This window comes from Halictus rubicundus, unplaced genomic scaffold, assembly GCF_050948215.1.
Source record: "Halictus rubicundus isolate RS-2024b unplaced genomic scaffold, iyHalRubi1_principal scaffold1364, whole genome shotgun sequence".
Lineage (NCBI taxonomy): Eukaryota > Metazoa > Arthropoda > Insecta > Hymenoptera > Halictidae > Halictus > Halictus rubicundus.
Window position 1 is genome coordinate 15001 of NW_027489905.1, and position 5845 is coordinate 20845.

General features: G+C 38.9%; 1 non-coding gene across 1 annotated transcript in view; it reads right to left on the reverse strand.

Annotated features, from left to right (window-relative positions):
- LOC143365131 (small subunit ribosomal RNA) overlaps nucleotides 1–80 on the reverse strand; it is a 1919-nt gene extending 1839 nt beyond the window's left edge. The window contains exon 1 of the ribosomal RNA XR_013084493.1: nucleotides 1–80. This exon is cut by the window's left edge and continues 1839 nt beyond it. This is a non-coding gene — a ribosomal RNA (small subunit ribosomal RNA).
- Between the last annotated feature and the right edge of the window lie 5765 nt (nucleotides 81–5845).

Consider the following 5845-nt stretch of genomic DNA (forward strand, 5'->3'; position numbering starts at 1 on the left):
CCTTAATGCGGCATGTACTGAGACATGCATGGCTTAATCTTTGAGACAAGCATATGACTACTGGCAGGATCAACCAGGGAGCTTCGACAATTTTTCGAATGTCTTCGCCGCCAGCTCTCTTCGAGACAGGTCGACGACACTTTTTCTTCCAATCATATATATATTTTATACTCGTGCAAATTCTCAGAGAACCTTTTGCACGAGATACATATATCTTCTCTTCTCTATAAATATTCAACCTCGAACAAATTCCTTTTCAAATATACCTCCTCCTCCTCTGCGTTCTCGGTTTCTCAATTTTATACGTATATCTTGAACAAGACTTTCTTATAAATATCTTATCTTGTTCAGATATTTTACTTGTTTCAACTTTCTTATAAATATCTTATTGAAACAAGTTTCATACATTCGTTTCATATAATAACATGGTTTGACCAATCGTGGAGGCGCGTATAGCTCAGAACATCCATCTCTCGCGGAAGCACGTAACCACTGCGCTGGACAAAATCGACACAAGTGCCGAGGAAGCGCGGACAGGACGCATGCTGGACTGCGAGAAATCGATGCCATCCGCTCGCGCTGGGCATAAACGAAGTAGGACACCTCTATTATTTAACGAATTTTTCTCTTTATTCTGTCTTTAAAAGACAGAAATTTTTTTCTCTTTAATTCTATTTTCTCTTTTTCATACCTTAGTCGCTCGGACATAAGAGTCGATGCTCAGTTAGTACGAGTAAACACAAAAGTGAATACAAGTCACCAACCTCCACTAAGGGAAGGCTCGCCACATAAGGGCCATTCGGTCTAGGACACCGACCCGTGGCAATGCTGTGTAGAGAATAATTCGATACGAAGCACGGTACGAAACAGTCAAGACCGAAGTCTCGAGGCGCCCATGACTGCTTCTCGACCGAGATCGTAGAATAGCCACAGACGCGCGCTGCACCGACCGACTCGACCGAACCGTCGACTCTCTTATAGATACCGAACGGCCGGCCGGGACGCCGGCGCCGCGCGGTCAATAGCACGCGCGCTTATGGCCGCAAACCGCCGCGGCAACAGACCTCCCGGCGGGGCTGTTGGAACTTAGAGCGAAAAAAGTATAAAAATTTTTTTCACAAAATATAATAAATTTTAACATTTCTATATTATTTTACACAAAATAACCAACTTTTCATAATTCACCGAACTTTGAAAATTTTTCTAAGTCCCACAAATAAGAGGAAAATTTTTAAGTATCGGTCCTAGACGATTTTCGACGTGATATCACTGTAATATAGACGGTTTCTAACAATATGTATCATAACACCAAACTCGCTACAATTATTATTTATCGAGTTATTAGCAAATAATGGACGGATGTGCTACTCCGTCGGACGTTCGACGAAAATTTTTCTAAGTCCCACCGCCAAGAGGAAACTTTTTCCCTATCGGTCCTAGACGATTTTCGACGTGATATCACTGTAATATAGACGGTTTCTAACAATATATATCATAACACCAAACTCGCTACAATTATTATTTATCGAGTTATTAGCAAATAATGGACGGATGTGCTACTCCGTCGACAAAACTCTGGAAATTTTTCTAAGTCCCACCGCTAAGAGGAAACTTTTTCCGTATCGGTCCTAGACGATTTTCGACGTGATATCACTGTAATATAGACGGTTTCTAACAATATATGTCATAACACCAAACTCGCTACAATTATTATTTATCGAGTTATTAGCAAATAATGGACGGATGTGCTACTCCGTCGACAAAACTCTGGAAATTTTTCTAAGTCCCACCGCTAAGAGGAAACTTTTTCCGTATCGGTCCTAGACGATTTTCGACGTGATATCACTGTAATATAGACGGTTTCTAACAATATGTATCATAACACCAAACTCGCTACAATTATTATTTATCGAGTTATTAGCAAATAATGGACGGATGTGCTACTCCGTCGACAAAACTCTGGAAATTTTTCTAAGTCCCACCGCCAAGAGGAAACTTTTTCCCTATCGGTCCTAGACGATTTTCGACGTGATATCACTGTAATATAGACGGTTTCTAACAATATATATCATAACACCAAACTCGCTACAATTATTATTTATCGAGTTATTAGCAAATAATGGACGGATGTGCTACTCCGTCGACAAAACTCTGGAAATTTTTCTAAGTCCCACCGCCAAGAGGAAACTTTTTCCCTATCGGTCCTAGACGATTTTCGACGTGATATCACTGTAATATAGACGGTTTCTAACAATATATATCATAACACCAAACTCGCTACAATTATTATTTATCGAGTTATTAGCAAATAATGGACGGATGTGCTACTCCGTCGGACGTTCGACGAAAATTTTTCTAAGTCCCACCGCCAAGAGGAAACTTTTTCCCTATCGGTCCTAGACGATTTTCGACGTGATATCACTGTAATATAGACGGTTTCTAACAATATATATCATAACACCAAACTCGCTACAATTATTATTTATCGAGTTATTAGCAAATAATGGACGGATGTGCTACTCCGTCGACAAAACTCTGGAAATTTTTCTAAGTCCCACCGCCAAGAGGAAACTTTTTCCCTATCGGTCCTAGACGATTTTCGACGTGATATCACTGTAATATAGACGGTTTCTAACAATATATATCATAACACCAAACTCGCTACAATTATTATTTATCGAGTTATTAGCAAATAATGGACGGATGTGCTACTCCGTCGACAAAACTCTGGAAATTTTTCTAAGTCCCACCGCCAAGAGGAAACTTTTTCCCTATCGGTCCTAGACGATTTTCGACGTGATATCACTGTAATATAGACGGTTTCTAACAATATATATCATAACACCAAACTCGCTACAATTATTATTTATCGAGTTATTAGCAAATAATGGACGGATGTGCTACTCCGTCGGACGTTCGACGAAAATTTTTCTAAGTCCCACCGCCAAGAGGAAACTTTTTCCCTATCGGTCCTAGACGATTTTCGACGTGATATCACTGTAATATAGACGGTTTCTAACAATATATATCATAACACCAAACTCGCTACAATTATTATTTATCGAGTTATTAGCAAATAATGGACGGATGTGCTACTCCGTCGACAAAACTCTGGAAATTTTTCCAAGTCCCACCGCCAAGAGGAAACTTTTTTCCCTATCGGTCCTAGACGATTTTCGACGTGATATCACTGTAATATAGACGGTTTCTAACAATATATATCATAACACCAAACTCGCTACAATTATTATTTATCGAGTTATTAGCAAATAATGGACGGATGTGCTACTCCGTCGGACGTTCGACGAAAATTTTTCTAAGTCCCACCGCCAAGAGGAAACTTTTTCCCTATCGGTCCTAGACGATTTTCGACGTGATATCACTGTAATATAGACGGTTTCTAACAATATATATCATAACACCAAACTCGCTACAATTATTATTTATCGAGTTATTAGCAAATAATGGACGGATGTGCTACTCCGTCGACAAAACTCTGGAAATTTTTCTAAGTCCCACCGCCAAGAGGAAACTTTTTCCCTATCGGTCCTAGACGATTTTCGACGTGATATCACTGTAATATAGACGGTTTCTAACAATATATATCATAACACCAAACTCGCTACAATTATTATTTATCGAGTTATTAGCAAATAATGGACGGATGTACTACTCCGTCGGACGTTCGACGAAAATTTTTCTAAGTCCCACCGCTAAGAGGAAACTTTTTCCGTATCGGTCCTAGACGATTTTCGACGTGATATCACTGTAATATAGACGGTTTCTAACAATATATATCATAACACCAAACTCGCTACAATTATTATTTATCGAGTTATTAGCAAATAATGGACGGATGTACTACTCCGTCGGACGTTCGACGAAAATTTTTCTAAGTCCCACCGCTAAGAGGAAACTTTTTCCGTATCGGTCCTAGACGATTTTCGACGTGATATCACTGTAATATAGACGGTTTCTAACAATATATATCATAACACCAAACTCGCTACAATTATTATTTATCGAGTTATTAGCAAATAATGGACGGATGTGCTACTCCGTCGACAAAACTCTGGAAATTTTTCTAAGTCCCACCGCTAAGAGGAAACTTTTTCCGTATCGGTCCTAGACGATTTTCGACGTGATATCACTGTAATATAGACGGTTTCTAACAATATGTATCATAACACCAAACTCGCTACAATTATTATTTATCGAGTTATTAGCAAATAATGGACGGATGTGCTACTCCGTCGGACGTTCGACGAAAATTTTTCTAAGTCCCACCGCCAAGAGGAAACTTTTTCCCTATCGGTCCTAGACGATTTTCGACGTGATATCACTGTAATATAGACGGTTTCTAACAATATATATCATAACACCAAACTCGCTACAATTATTATTTATCGAGTTATTAGCAAATAATGGACGGATGTGCTACTCCGTCGACAAAACTCTGGAAATTTTTCTAAGTCCCACCGCCAAGAGGAAACTTTTTCCCTATCGGTCCTAGACGATTTTCGACGTGATATCACTGTAATATAGACGGTTTCTAACAATATATGTCATAACACCAAACTCGCTACAATTATTATTTATCGAGTTATTAGCAAATAATGGACGGATGTGCTACTCCGTCGACAAAACTCTGGAAATTTTTCTAAGTCCCACCGCTAAGAGGAAACTTTTTCCGTATCGGTCCTAGACGATTTTCGACGTGATATCACTGTAATATAGACGGTTTCTAACAATATGTATCATAACACCAAACTCGCTACAATTATTATTTATCGAGTTATTAGCAAATAATGGACGGATGTGCTACTCCGTCGGACGTTCGACGAAAATTTTTCTAAGTCCCACCGCCAAGAGGAAACTTTTTCCCTATCGGTCCTAGACGATTTTCGACGTGATATCACTGTAATATAGACGGTTTCTAACAATATATATCATAACACCAAACTCGCTACAATTATTATTTATCGAGTTATTAGCAAATAATGGACGGATGTGCTACTCCGTCGACAAAACTCTGGAAATTTTTCTAAGTCCCACCGCCAAGAGGAAACTTTTTCCCTATCGGTCCTAGACGATTTTCGACGTGATATCACTGTAATATAGACGGTTTCTAACAATATATATCATAACACCAAACTCGCTACAATTATTATTTATCGAGTTATTAGCAAATAATGGACGGATGTGCTACTCCGTCGACAAAACTCTGGAAATTTTTCTAAGTCCCACCGCCAAGAGGAAACTTTTTCCCTATCGGTCCTAGACGATTTTCGACGTGATATCACTGTAATATAGACGGTTTCTAACAATATATATCATAACACCAAACTCGCTACAATTATTATTTATCGAGTTATTAGCAAATAATGGACGGATGTGCTACTCCGTCGACAAAACTCTGGAAATTTTTCTAAGTCCCACCGCCAAGAGGAAACTTTTTCCCTATCGGTCCTAGACGATTTTCGACGTGATATCACTGTAATATAGACGGTTTCTAACAATATATATCATAACACCAAACTCGCTACAATTATTATTTATCGAGTTATTAGCAAATAATGGACGGATGTGCTACTCCGTCGGACGTTCGACGAAAATTTTTCTAAGTCCCACCGCCAAGAGGAAACTTTTTCCCTATCGGTCCTAGACGATTTTCGACGTGATATCACTGTAATATAGACGGTTTCTAACAATATATATCATAACACCAAACTCGCTACAATTATTATTTATCGAGTTATTAGCAAATAATGGACGGATGTGCTACTCCGTCGACAAAACTCTGGAAATTTTTCTAAGTCCACCGCCAAGAGGAAACTTTTTCCCT